The following is a 15756-nucleotide window of genomic DNA, read 5'->3' as shown; positions in this document are numbered from 1 at the left end:
TGATCAGGTAGGCAGGCAGAGCAGTTAGGGGTGATCAGGTCAGTAGGGGAGAGTGGTTAGGGGCGATCAGGCTGGTAGACAGAGGCAGTTAGGGGTGATCAGGCCGGCAGGGGAGACTAGTTAGAGGTGATCAGGCTGGCAGGGAAGCAGTTAGGGGCATCAGGCAGGCAGGCAGGCAGGCAGAGGCGATTAGGGATGATCAGGCAGACAGGCAGAGAGGTTAGGGGTGGTCAGGCAGGTAGACAGAGTGGTTAGGGGGCGATCAGGCAGGCAGGCACAGTGGTTAGGGGCGATCAGGCAGGCAGTCAGGTGAACAGTTAGGAGACAGAGGTCTCAGATTGTGAGAGGGTTATCTGACTGCCATGGGGCCTAAACCGGCAGTTGGACATTCCTCAAGGGGTCCTGGATTGGAGAGGGTGAAGGCTGGGCTGAAGAACACCCCCCAGGCACGAATTTTGTGCACCAGGCCTCTAGTGTAAATGTGTGTGTGTGTGTGTGTGTGTGTGTGTGTGTGTGTGTGTGTGTGTGTATATATATATATATATATATATATATATATATATATATATATATCCCATGGAAACAGACAACAGTGCTGTGAAGACCTGCACAGGGGAGAGCAGGTATGGGGTTGTGGGGTTCAATGTGCATAAATGGGGTAATACTTTCAATAATAAACATAACTTTTTAAAAAAATGTAGCCTGAGATACAGAGCATCAGAATAAGACACTATATCCAGGCTAATCCATTAAAAAAATAATCAAATGTCAAATGTGTTTCCAATTAATGACTGAAAAATTATGTAGTTACTATAAACAATACATTTTATAAAAATACTTTTACATACTACAGTTGTATAGGAACCACTTCAAAATAAATTTTAAAAAAATAAAGCATTAATGATAGAAAAATAATCAGGACCTCATACTTATTTTCTTACAGGAAGGAATGAAGGGAATATGTGTGCTTGTGTGTATGTGTAGGTATAGATGCAGATATACATAAATAATTTAACTATTTCACACTCTATTGTTAGATATAATTTCTATAATGCATAAAAATGAGATTGCACAAAAGTAAAAGAATATGACATATATTCAAGAGGAAATTTAGTAAAAACATATGTAAAGATGGCCAAGACTTAGAATTATTGCATTAAAAACTGTAAAATATCTATGATAAATGTGTTGAAGTATCTATAGAGAAAGGCAAATATGATTGGTAAACAGATATGGAACTAGGGAATGAGAAATTTGGAAACGAACAAAACACACACACACACAAATGAAATCTCAAAATTGCGGGCAGAAAGTAGCTAATTAGGCTGTACTGAGAACCTATTATCTTTTAATAATAGATGCAACATTACAGGAAATGAAAGAACACAGGAGACCTGATAAATCTCCATGTAAACACTATCCCTCTTAGTAAATAGACCAATAATATTTGATAGAGATATATTATTTATCCACAGAATCCTATTGCTAACACTACTATTTTGGATTGCTTATGGTTAACAAACCTAAAGTCTATGGTTCATGAAGTATGACTTCCTGAAAAATATCATGTAAGCTTTCCAAATTACACCTGAATTCTAAGGTGGAGATAGTTTCCAAGCTGAAATCTCCTTGCTTTGAGCAGACCTAATTTAGAAATCTCACATATCACTCTGGAAAAAAAGGAGGAAGCTAGGAAGCCATGCATAATGTTCCAATTCTTTTCCACATTACAGGTATAATTGGACTGCTTACAATCTTATAATTATAGAAAATGATTACTATATTAATAATAAAATAGTCAATGAATAGGACTCTTAGAGATGAGACCCAAGAAATGAAAGTATTCAGTAAATTTAATGTCAATAAAAATCATACCTTTAGTGTGATGAAAATAACTCAAATATGGTATGCTGGCCTCATATAATCAATTGATGAAAGTTCCTTAATATTTTTGGGAGACATTCAACTAGTGATTCTTTGTTGAATATTAGAAAGAACTTGTATAGAAAACCATATATTTCCAGTATTTTACTGTTGTTGAAATATTTTAAAAACTGTTATTTATTTATTTGAGCTTTTGTATAATTATTCACATTTTATATTTATTATTGAATCATTTTGCCAACTAGCATTTTTCTAGGAATTTATAGAGTTAATCTAATTTGTCCTATTTGATAAGTCAATATTTTGTCATGATAATGTACTTGTTAACCATTTGAATTTAACTGAGATATTATTGTCCTTTCCTCCCAAAGCCTCAATAGAGGTATTAAAATAATAAAGCAAATGCTTTAGCCCACAGAACTAATGGGAGGGGAAATAACAGTGAGCTCATATCACACCTAATAATAGACAAACATGTAAATTGACCGTATCTCCACTATGCCCACAGCCAATCAGAGTGAGTATGCAAATTAACCCAACGAAGATGGCGGTTAATTTGCATACATAACTGGGTCCAGGGAACATCCTTGGCACCCGGTCACTCTGAGCCAGCCATTGGAGGGGCAGGGGGTCCCCTGCCCAAGCCTAAAGCCTCGGGCCAAGCATAAAGCCTTGGCCCGAGGCTTTAGGCTTGGGCAGGGGCCGAGCCAGTGATTGGAGGGGCTGGGGCTCCCTGCTCAAGCCTAAAGCCTCGGGTGGAAGCTTTAGGCTTAGGCAGGGGCCGAGTCTGTGATTGGAGGGAAGGGGCAAAAATCAATGAAAACATATCCTCAGGTGAGGATAAAAAAAAAAAAAAAAAGAAAGAAAGAAATGTCATATCCTATGAAAGTCACATCTTGAAAATGCCTAAAGAAAGTTGTCATTTTTTCATGGTGAAGGGACTGGAGACCATGTTGATGAAAACACCTTGGTGGCTGTGGTGGCTGGCAGTGGCTGCCAGCAGTGGGGATGGGGCTGGTGCCTTCCCCTGATCAGCCCAGTCGCCTTCCACAAAGGGAGGCCAGACTGTGGCTTAGGCCCGCTCCCCGTTGGAGCGTCAGTAGGACATCCCCTGAGGGCTCCCAGTATGTGAGAGGGAGCAGGCTGGGCTGAGGGACCCCTCCCCAGTGCACGAATTTCTTGCATGGCCCTTAGTCCTATATAATAATACCCTAATATGCAAATCCACCAAATGGCAGAATGACTGGTTGCTATGATGCGCACTGACTACCAGGGGGCAGTAGCTCAACACAGGAACTGTCCCCTGGTGGTCAGTGCGCTCCCACATGGGGAGCACAGCTCAGCCAGAAGCTGGGATCATGACTGGCAAGTGCAAAGGCAGTGGCAGGAGTCTCTCCTGCTTCTGCAGCAGCGCTAAGGACCCCTTGGGAGATATCTGCCTGCTGGCTTAGGCCCGCTCACTAAGCTGGCAGGCAGACATCCCCCAAGGGGTCCTAGACTTCCAGAGGGCACAGGCCAGGCTGAGGGCCCCCGCCCAAGACCCTAGTGCATGAATGGCATGCACTGGGGCTTTAGTATTTAATAATTTTTGAGAAGTTTAAAAGATATGGTGATTAATGTTAACTACAATTATTGCGGTAATCACTTTATATTATGTACAAATATATAATCATAATGTTGTGTACCTGAAAATCACATAGTATTTCATGTTAATTATATCTCAATTAAATAATATGAATATAATTCACCAAGTTCTCAAAATAGTAAAATGTCAACACTGGGGAAAAGAACATAGAAAAAGCCTTCCAGAGAGATAATCACAAGTTGAATATAAAGAATTAAAAGGTAGCCTATTACACATTATTCTATATTATTGCATTACTTCGTTTCTTTTCCTTTTATTATGTATCTCATTGATTGTCATATCAGTACTGGGAGTATTCAACAATCATTTATACATCTCTGCTTATTCTTTTGCTTAAATAACCAGTGATGCCAAGTATAATCTTTCATATGTATTACTCAGCATATAGATAGGAAATATCCTATCTAATAAAAGAGTAATATGCAAATTGACCGTCATTCCAATACACAAGATGGCTGCCCCCATGTGGTCAAAGATGGCTGCTTCCATGTGGACACAAGATGGCCACCATAAGATGACCAGCAGGGTAGGGCAGTTGGGAGGGACCAGGCCTGCAAGGGAGGGCAGTTGGGGGCGATCAAGCCTGCAGTGGAGGGCAGTTAAGGGTGACCAGGTCAGCAGCTGAGGGCAGTTGGGGGCAACTGTGCCTGAAGGGAAGGGCAGTTAGGGGGGACCCAGGCTTGCAGGGGAGAGCAGTTGAGGGGGACCAGGCCTGCAGTGGAGGGCAGTTAGGGGTGACCAGGCCTGCAGGGGAGGGCAGTTAGGGGCAATCAGGCTGGCAGGGGAGCAGTTAGGCATCAATCAGGCTGGTAGGGGAGTGGTTAGGGGTGATCAGGCTGGCAGGCAGAAGTGGTTAGGGGCAATCAGGAGGGCAGGCAAGTGAGCAGTTGGGAGCCAACAGTCCTATCGGGATCAGGCATAAACGGGCAGTCGGACATCCCTTGAGGGGTCCCAGATTGGAGAGGGTGCAGGCTGGGCTGAGGGACACCCCCCATGCACGAATGTCATGTACCGGGCCTCTAGTATGTGATGAAAAAGCTAGGTCAAACCATATATACATTTCTAATATTTCCCTGTCAAGATGTTAGTCATTTTACATTTTGACAGCAATGGATAAGATCACCAAGTTGTCAAACTCTCAATTTTTGTTGCCATACTAATAAAAGAAAAATTATCTATTTACTAGAGGCCCGGTGCATGAAATTTGTGCATGGCGGGCGTCCCTCAGCCCGGCCGGCACCCTCTGCAATCAAGGACCCCTCAGGGGATGTCCGACTGCCGGTTTAGGCCCTGTGGCAGTCAGACAACCCTCTCGCAATCTTGGACCGCTGGCTCCTAACCGCTCGCCTGCCTGCCTGCCAGCCTGATCACCCCTAACTGCCCTCTGCTGCCGGCCTCATTGCCCCTAAGTGCTCCCCCCTGCCAGCCTGATCACTTCTAACTTCTCCCCCTGCCGGCCTGATCACCCCTAACCACCTCTGCCTTGGCCCCTGCCACCATGGCTTTGTCCAGAAGATGTCTGGAAGATGTCCGGTCTAATTAGCATATTACACTTTTATTAGTATAGATGGTGCTTTTAAATTTTTCTTTACTCTCATTATGAGTAAAGATGAGTATTTTCACATATCTTTAGAAATACTTTCTATTCATTCTGAATTTTCTATTTGGCGTTTGACTGCTTCTATGATAACTTTCATGAGGAGACATTTTTCCTTTTCATGTAGTCACATGATCCATCTTTTCTTTCTGATATCTAAATTTTGGTTAAAGCACTGAAGGCCTTCTCCATTCAAAGTTATAAAGTAATTGTGTAACATTTCTCTGTTTTTAATTTTTTTTTAATTTTTATATTTAACACTTTCATTTAATATGAAATGTAAAATATCAATCTGACTTTTTTTTCCAGATGACTATCCAATTGTTTGACATCGATTATTGATTAGTCCCTATCTACTCGAATGATTGAAACGACAATTTTATCATATGCAAAATTTCTGCATGACTAAGATTTTTAACTTTGTATTTTGCATATTTTTTATTATCAATGAAACAGTACCATGTTTTTTATTATTTAAACTAGGGGCCCAGTGTACAAATTTGTACACCTTGAAAGGAACTGTGGGCCACAAGGCTGTGGTGGGCACAGAAGCTGGTCTCGGCCCATCCTCCATGCTCCCACCGGGCCCCACCCGCTGCGGCACTGGCCCAATCTGCCTGCAGCCCTGCTCCTGCCACCACAGATCCCACGTGCTGATGCACTGGCCCCACTTGCACCCGCTGATGGCATGAAGCATTGGGGTCAGTGTCAGCAGTAGGTGTGAGCAGGGCCGGTGTTGTCAGCAGGTACGAGTGGTGGCTGCCGCCCCGATTGGCCCTCAAGAGCAGAGGGAGGTATAGAAGCCCTGAGGGGTGATCAGGGCCAGAAGCCACCTCTCAATCCTGCTGACAGCGATGAGAGATCAGAGCCAGCACCAGGCACTGGCAGGGGGTGTGAGCAGGGCTGGCACAGGCAGCAGGTGTGAACACTGGGTGGGACTGCAGTCCATGGGAGCAAAGAATTTTCAGTAACCACCAGAGGCTCTCCCTGATGACAGCGACCAGTGCTCCACCTTGGTCTGGCGCCCCTGCTCACAAGCTCCATCATCCTGCCGCGGCCAATGCCCACCATGTTCTGTGTGCACTCCCTGGTGGTCAGCACACGTCATAGCGACTGGTTGTTCAGTCGTTCCACTGTTGAGTCTATTTGCATATTAGGGTCTTATATATATAGATTATATAACATTCTTTAGTATCTGGCAGAGCTAAATTCTACTTCACCTACCCACACAATACACTTTTTCAGATTATACTGGGCCTTATTTTTTTTAGTTTAACATGTATACTTTAAGAAATAAAACAAACAAAAACAAACATAAAGGCACCACTGTTTTTGAAACCTTAATGAATTTCTCTACCTATCTATATCTAATTCTATACTATATCTATCTATCTATCTATAGGTATACATGTGTGTGTGTGTATATATATATACACACACACACATGTATACCTATATATATATTATGGAGATCATAATATATTAGGGTTTCTCTCCAATAGCATGGTTTATCTGTAAATTTTTTTTCATATTTTTTGTGTTTGTAAATATACTGTGGCAATATTTAAAGTTTCCTCAATTTTGAATTTACATATTTATATTAATTTAAGTCCTGAGCATTTAAGTATTGAAACTGCTGTGTACCTAACATGTTTTTCCTTCATTATGCCATTTAATTATTTCTTATTTACATAAAAGACATTTGTTTTCATGTATATATTAATAAACATAATTGTTACTGCGAAAATGTTTTGAAAATATTACATGTAATATAAGTAAGTATACTAAACCACATTTTAAAACTTTTATTTTAAACTCATTTTTTTTTAAATCTTAATGTTAGGCTCTAAAACCCTAAATGGATATAAAAATAATAGCAGGTATTTAACAACAACATCAAAAAAACTTGCAAGTGAAGCAGTATAGTAATAAAAATACTTTTAAGTAAATTAATGTTTTTTTACTCTCTCAATAATTATAACTTATAAAAGTAATTTATAATGAATAAATTACAATTAATATCTTATACTATCTTCTAACACAAGTAATAACCACCATTTCATAAAGAAAATAAAGAATTAAAAGGAATATTGGTTTGCAACACAATTCACAAATGCAGCAATCACTATTCATTTCAAAAAGATGTTCACTAGCACATCTTAAATATTTTAAATGTATATGTTTAATTTAGTCACCTAAACTGTAATGTTCACAAGCTTTAAACAAAAGAAAGGTATAAAAAGAGAACTTATCTCCTTTTTGCTATGACATTATCTTTTCTTAATTATAATTCATACTCTTTTATTTCACTTCACAACCCATTATCCACTCTGTCAGTATCATCTTTTCTCCAACCTAATAATACATATAATGAACACAGATGATGACATTGAAAAGAAACAGTGCATGTCAGCTCTTTCTCAAGTTGTGCATGATAGACCAGTTGTCCTTGAAGGGGCTTCTCCTAATTAATTACTATCCCTATTTGTAGAGCAATCATATTGGCAAGAATTGATTGGGCGTGTAAGACAGTTCATTTAGTTGGTAGAAAATTCTCTTAAAATAATTTTACTCCTGGTAAAATTAATGCACCCTATTCAAACTTATCAGCTTGATTTTAATGTTTTTCTTCATTATTTTATGAAATAACAGGAAATAAGATCTTAATAGCAACAACCAGAAAATAAATGAGAATTACATAAAATGTGTCATTCTATTTACATTCTTTTTTTTTTCTTTTTTGCACTTATCCTAAAATCTGCTTTTTTAAAGTATCATGTTTTAATAAATTGTATACAGAGAGCAAATGGTAGAGGTATCAATAGAAATGATGAAATAAATTATCGTGTTTTCTGTTTAAACTAGAATTTCTATTGATACCTCTACCATTTGCTCTATGTATACAATTCAAAGAAAAAACATTATCAAAAGTAGTTGCATTGTTTAAACTTTGTACTAACCATAACAAATATTTTTTGTGCCTCTATTAAATATTTGTTGACAATCGAGCTGTATCACACTGGATTCCTTTGCTTGGACAGCCAAAGTCATTTAAAAATCTCAGATATGGAGGTCACATAATTTGTATCCTATATAATAAAAGGCTAACATGCTAAGTGTCTGGTCATCTAGTTGGCTGTTCAACCAATCAAAGTGTAACATGCTAATGATATGCTCAGGCCACTCAATTGCTCACTATGATGTGCACTGACCACCAGGGGGAACAGTCAACTGGTCGACTAGTCACTATGATAGCAATGATCACCAGGAGGCAGACCCTCTGACAGGTAGGTTAGCTTGCTGCTGGGGTCTGGCCAATCCCAGTAAGTGAGATAGGCCAGACACACCCTGGAGCCCTCCCATGGTCCCTCCCGGCTGGCCAACCTCCCATATCCCTCCCTGGCCCTGATCATGTACCGGTGGGGTCCCTCGGCCTGGCCTGAGCCCTCTTGCAATCTGGGACTGCTCGGGGATGTCGGAGAGCCAGTTTCGGCCTGACGGGGGAACGACCGGTCACTATGACACACACTGACCACCAGGAGGCAGACGCTCAATGTAGGAGCTGCCCCCTGGTGGTCAGTGTGCTCTCACAGGTGGAGCGCTGCCCAGCCAGAAGCCAGGCTCACAGCTGGTGATGCAACGGCGGTGGCAGGAGCCTCTCCCACCTCTGCAAAGCCAGCAATCAAACATCCCCCGGACTGCAAGAGGGTGCAGGCCAGGCTGAGGGACCCCCTCTCCGAGTGCACGTATTTCATGCACCAGGCCTCTAGTTTGGTAATAATTAGCTATGTTTATTAAGGTCTGAACATAATTCATGAAGTTATAATTAAATATGCTTATATTACTTTGATGATAATTACTCAAAGCTGTTTTATCCATGAACAATTTTGACTTCTTATTATTCCTATGTCCTAGAAAATATATGTTGTCCTATTCATTCAATTTTATTCATTCATAAAATTGATTCTATTTGCTTGAAGAAAATTTATCAATGAGTAATTTTATTTCCTATTTATTACTGTTTTCCTTAAAAATATGTTTGCTATTTTATTGTTGTGAATATTATCTTTAGTCATTTTTAGTTCTCAAAGAATTTCAATGTTTATTACTAAGTGAATATATACATGCATTATTCCTACATTGAGACAAAGGGAAATCAAGCATAAAAATGATGTTGGCACTGAAGTCCATGAACTGATTTGGCTGGTAACAATAGATTATGCTTCTTAATCTGCACATTAAAACCATTTGGGGAGCCTGCACAGATCTCCTGTGTCCACCTCACTACAATGCCAGTAGAAGTAGAACTATAAGTTTCATTTAAAAGCCACCTCAAGTGACTGTAATATGTGGCCAAGTTTAAACCTCTGAGCTAACACAATCCCTAAATAGTCCCGAGACCAGATGTTTTAGGTAACTTCTCTAAACACAGTTGTTGTTGTTTGTTTTGTTTGTGTCCTTTGTGAAATAATAAGTATTTATAACCCAGTCTCTAAAGTTCTTTTTATCACTAACAATATAATCAAGAAGCCATTGCAATCTACTACCATGTTTGATCTTCAGAGTGATTTACTTAATGAACCGATAACTATTTCTGTCATTAGGAGTTGTTAACTCTCCAGAATAGCATTTTATGAGCATGATGAAATAAATTATCATGTTTTCTGTTTAAATGACTAATTGTTAGTTTATTTCCACATTGTTCTAATGTTATAGTAGTATTATAAGTGCAGCTGCTGCCAGTCGAATACAGTAATCCATTAGTTGAGAACAGACATAACAAATCTACTAATTTACTGATTGTTGATAAACTATAATGACAAAATATCATTGACAGAAGAAATATTCCTTGATAGAATTAATTGGAGTATCATACAGTTTTCAGAATGTGGATTAATTTGCATAAGTTAAGTCAAATAGCATTCAAAGTGTAATCAAAGAACAGAAAAAGTATGCTCATTAATATAGGTTTTGAAATAGGAACTGCCAGTGTATAAAACAATTAAAAACATATTTAATAAAATGTGTTAGACTTATTTCATTTCAAGTGTTAAAGCCAAAAAATTAGAATTTCAATTGATACCTCTATCATTTGCCCTCTGTATACAATTCATAAACAAGAACTTCCAATTATTTTAGCTATGATTATCACACTCTACCATTTTTACCTTCTCCAATCCATCTCTCCACTTGATATTTTTTATTAAATGTATCAAACTTTCCAATGATTTCATATTTCTTTTAGAATAAAAGTCTGAATGTTTAAGCCAATATTTTAATTCTAGCATTAAAATATTGCTCTCCCCAAGCCTTAATTTTACTCTTGTTCTCAGAATTACAGCCAGGCCTTCAAAGGATTTAAATCTTCTAATTTTGTATTTTTGTTTTCTGTTTGTGGTATTTTTGTTTGTTTGTTTTTTTCCACCTGCTTTATTGGAGATATGATTGACATATAGAAAGTTGTAGAAGTTGAATATATACAACTTGATATGTTTAGAGATAAGTATATAGCCATGAAACAATAATCACAATCAATATAAAAAACTTACCCATTGCCTCTGAAAATATTTTCCCACCCCCTTTGTTTATTTTCATTTTTTTTTATTTTTGTGACAAGAACATTTAACTTAAGATCTATCATTTTAGCCAAGTAAAAAATATTAAATAGTATATAATATTAATCATAGACCATATATTGTACAGTAGATTTCCAAAACTTACATTTATTGCATAACCAAAACATTTTATCTTTTAAACATAGTTTCTGTTTATTTGTTTGTTTTAAGCATAATTCCTTCAATTCTCCAAATCCTCAACTCTGGCCTCATTCTCCATATCTCTGTGCAAGGGCCATTTTATCATGGAAACCTTACCTGACCTCCCAACTTACTCTCCCAGTTGCTCATGTTTTCATTTCTTTTTTTCCTAAAAATAGTTTCTTTAGTTATAAGTAGTCATGGAAAGATGTTTCTTTATGTAGCAGCCTTTTACTTCAATCTACCATCATATATTTATCACTGTGTTTGCCCAATAATTCTCCAAAACAACAGTCAGATCTATGAGAGTAGGAAATAGTTCTAGTCTTCTTCACAATTATACAGGGTAGAGCAAAAGTAGGTTAATAGTTGTAAGTACACAAAACAGAGTTTATTCTTGTATTATTACTTATTAATTATTGTATTATTTTCAATTTGAATAACTGTAAAGCCTACTTTTGCCTCTCCATGTAGCCAACCAGAATTCCAGAAATGTAGTAAGTGATAAGCATATGTCCAATAAGGGAACAAATAAAACAATACGAATATTAAATTCATTTTTATTTCTTTTGTGTTTTGAGATATAAAACATTTTGTGTGATTAAAAAGTGAATACTTAACCCAGCAAATGTTGAAGTGATTCAGACAATTTAAAAATAAAAAATAAATATTTTATTACCTGTAAATCCCAACTGCCACACATATTTAAATTGAAGAGAATGAGGAACTATAGTTTGGCAAATATCATGGCTGATGGATCCACGGTAGCAAGGGTACAGGAGGATTAAACTAACATTCTTCAGAAACCAATAAGAATTTCTTGTGCATCCTGGGGTGAATATATACTAGGAAAAGAAAGTAATGTAAAATGATACATATCTTCCCGAAATGTTTTCATATATATTTTGGCTTATAAAATACATAGTTAATTTCTAAAAGTTGCAATTTATAAAATAAATGTTTATAGAACACACCTTTTAATGTTTTGTGTATTTCTCCTATTCTTTTAACTTCTCTTTCTATGCCAACTTTCATCATGTTCGTGCTTACTAGTAAAGTGCCTATGTAATATTTGTTTTGGCTTTGACTCACTTCTCAGTCTACAACCGTAGTCTACAAACTTCCATCTGCTGGGCTATAATTGTTTAAATTAAATGTAATTGTGGTAAACATTAACAGACACACTACTTAAACACATATGACCCAATAGGTTTATCACAATGAAATGCCAAGGAACTATTTGAATTTGTTTGTTTTTAAATTTAAATCATTTGAATATATTTTAATATAATCAGGGCACATTCCCTAATAAGATGATGTATCTATGGCAATCTCTAGTATTTTCAAAGGCAAAATTCATAACGGTTTTTATCCACATTGAAATTAATTAAATATAAGCAATTTAAAGTTACTCTCAGGCCATCATTAATTTTTAATACACAGTACTATACTGAGGTCTTGGGATGAAACAAACCAATAAAATAAGAGTAAGTCCTGGAGACAGACTAGTTTACAGTCTGTTTAGAGCACATCTTAAAGTTATTTCTTCTTCTCTGCTTTTCCAATGAGCAAATTCTCCACAAATCTGGCAGCAGGAAGCAAAGCTGAGTCATGGGACACAAGGAATCACTAACATCTGACATTTCCTTTAATCCAATTACAAAAAAAAATTTACTTTGTTCTAATTGTTTTAAGTTATATCAACCTTCTCTTTTAATTCACAATACAATTTCTTAATGGACAAAGTATGAATCTGATTACTACATAGCTAACTGGAATCAACACTGAATATTAGAAATAATCAGAAAAATCATCATTTAATTATATTGAATAACTACTAAGAGAGTACAATTCTATCAAACATTTCTAAGTCTTGATATCACCAAAATTTTAACCCATAATTTTATACTAAGACTTAGAATTTTGATTCTTCAAATGACATCAACTAATCTTCACTGTCATTGAACATGTGTCTTATTGGACTTATGTTCATCATTGACCTAAAAATATGAAAGCATAATATATTTGAATCTATAGTTGCACAAAATAAACTTAACAAAGTAGCATATTATGTAGACTCATCTCTGCATCTTAAACCAAACCAAACAGGAAAACCTGAAAAAACTTAGCTTAAAATCCATCTCTTAAGTTTTTGTTTTGCTTTGTGTTGCTTGTGGGTGTGTGTTTTCAACTAAGAAAATCAGAGAGAGCTGCACCAAAGATATACAACTCTCATTGCTATCTGGCATATTCAGGAGTGAGGAGTCCATTGAAAATAAGACTCCACATCTTCTGTAATAACTTTTGGGGATATTGACCAGTAAGGAGTAGATGCTGCCTAATGAAAACGATGCCAAACAAAATAACAGGAATAATGTGGGTCCCTGCTCCCAGAGGAGCTGTGGTGCTCATGCTGTTATTTTTAATATTATTGGAAACAAAATAGGGCTCTGGCTTTTTCTGAATTAAAGACAGTCCCTCAAAATTGGTTTCAAGGAAAGTCAGGACCATTTATGTGTTATTAGACCCCTCTATCCTGAATGAGGACATTGAAGGTATCATGACTAGACAAAGTTTGGATGTATAGCTGGATATTTGGGATGGGAAATTAGAGCTCTTATTACCATTCATAAATAACTGCAACACCAATAAATTGTCATTGAATTAACAAACTGTGTTAGGAATAATTTATTTTATTAGATAATATATAGAGGTTATGTAGTAATTTAAATGCAGGTCTATTTCTGAGTCTGAACTCTCATTCATGACTTGTGTGTTCATGTGGAATTCATACACATATACACATTCCATGAAAACAATAGCTTTGATGTGCAAAATAATCTTTAAAGCAGGTTAATAGAATAGGAGTAAAGTAAAATAGTGATATGTTAGAATAGAGAGTTTTGAACAAGTAAAATGAAACTTCATTTCCAAATAGCTATAAGTTTTCTAGCAGCCAACAAAAAAGAGAAATCATGAAAATATAGCATAACTCTTCTTACTGATGAGTTTTATTTTGGTGAACTCATTCTAGTTTATTGAGAAAATCATATTTCCAGATAATATTCCTAAGAGATAAGTGGGTGTTAAACCATTGATAATAATGTAATGATATTTTTGTAGAAAATGATTTATTAAATTGACAAGAAATCCATATTTTTTCTCTGGATGCTGCTACTTTAAAAAATAATTTTCAATAAATCAAATTCTTTCTGGGTATGGATTCCAAAAATGTTGCTAATGAGTGAAAAGTAGTCATTCTGAATTTAGGTGGACATGGTAACTAATATGCTATTCACTGACCATTAAAACACTATTTTCTTATTTCTCATAATCTTAAATAGAAAATTTAATGACTCAGAATCAATTGTATGGAAGGACTGGTGTTTTTTGTGGAATTTGGTTATTTTAAAATGGGCTCTATTTTACAGTGAAGTGAATTTCCAGTAGAATAAACGGTCCTCTCTATCATTAAGATGCCAAAAATTCCACAATGACCTCAGGTAACAGGGTAATATTAATTTTTCTCCATCAATTTTATTTCTACCCATAGGGGTGTTAAAAAGTTTATATGAAAACACTCAGTTAGCTATTAATTATTAATCTCCCCAGATTAATACTTAGAATTTTTAATACTAGCTCCCATTGAATTCATGGATAAAGAAACAAACATTTGTTCAAAAATCTGTGGATGTCTGGAAATAGATTTGAGCATTTATTAAATTTCAAACTTTATTCATGAAACAGAAAATAACTCTTTATGTAAAATGGGTTCACTTGTAGTAGAGTGGATTTAGGGTGATTAACTCAACTGTTTGCCCGGACTTCACAGTTTTAGCATTGAAATGCCCTTGTCCTATCAAACTGGTATGCTTGGTTGCCTAAGTAAATTATATATTCATAGTATTATTTCTGAAATGAAGGAGGATAAGAAACATTTTCAGTTAATATATGATTAGATGAAAATAATTGGTTCTTAGGCCTCTGTAGTGTGTGTGTGTGTGTGTGTGTGTGTGTGTGTGTGTGTGTGTGTGTGTTTATGGGGGATTAATTACAACAACATAACCTATCTAACACACTTAGCAAAAGTTCCTTCCATCTAAATGTGAGACTAAACTTGTTACTGAGGGTTATTTCTATTTTGAAATATGTATCAACTTTATTACATTGGCTCTTATCTTATAAAATATATAGCTCATATTTCTGTAAGAAAACTAAGATTACATTTATTGCAATAAACAATAGTTGTTTATAGGGTGCTGAGAAAAATATACATTGATAATAGCAATTTTAATTTTCTCATACTTGACTTCCCATTTTATTTGTAAGAATTCAAAACAGCAAACAATTCAGAATTTGCACTATTTCTTTTGGAAGGGAGTAGGGTGCCAGAAGTTGGGGATCTACAGATAATGCATTTGAAAGTGAACATCTACCTAAATGTGGACAGTGAACTAACTAACTGGCACATATTAGAAAACTAAACTTGAACTGTCTTTGAACTTCAGTAAGCTTTTAAGAACATAACTTTGGTAAGCAAACAGTAAAATTAAGATAACGATGTGTTAATTTGACAACAACAGTAAAAACAAGCAAAAGAACCTAGAAAATTGTCCATAAAAAGAAAAGCTATTTATTTCTTATATCACATATCTATATAAGTTACATCAGAAAGGAGCAAATTTTACAGTACCAAAATTTGTGACTTTTATTTGATTGACATCAAATACATATTCAGAACAAATTTATTACCCTAACTGAATTAACATATCATATGCTGAATATATTTGATGATGCCTTCTTTTTAAGGCCTTTCCTTTTTATAAAGGGAAATCAATTTTGATTGATAGTATAAAGAAGATTTAGAATCAACT

At 36.1% G+C, this 15756-nt stretch overlaps 1 protein-coding gene across 1 annotated transcript in view; it reads right to left on the bottom strand.

Annotated features, from left to right (window-relative positions):
- EYS (eyes shut homolog) overlaps window positions 1–15756 on the bottom strand; it is a gene marked incomplete at its 5' end in the record, with an annotated part of 1363978 nt that overhangs the window by 1245587 nt on the left and 102635 nt on the right.

Source organism: Cnephaeus nilssonii, assembly GCF_951640355.1.
Source record: "Cnephaeus nilssonii genome assembly, chromosome: 9".
Classification (NCBI taxonomy): Eukaryota; Metazoa; Chordata; class Mammalia; order Chiroptera; family Vespertilionidae; genus Cnephaeus; species Cnephaeus nilssonii.
This window is presented reverse-complemented; position numbering and strand designations above follow the sequence as displayed.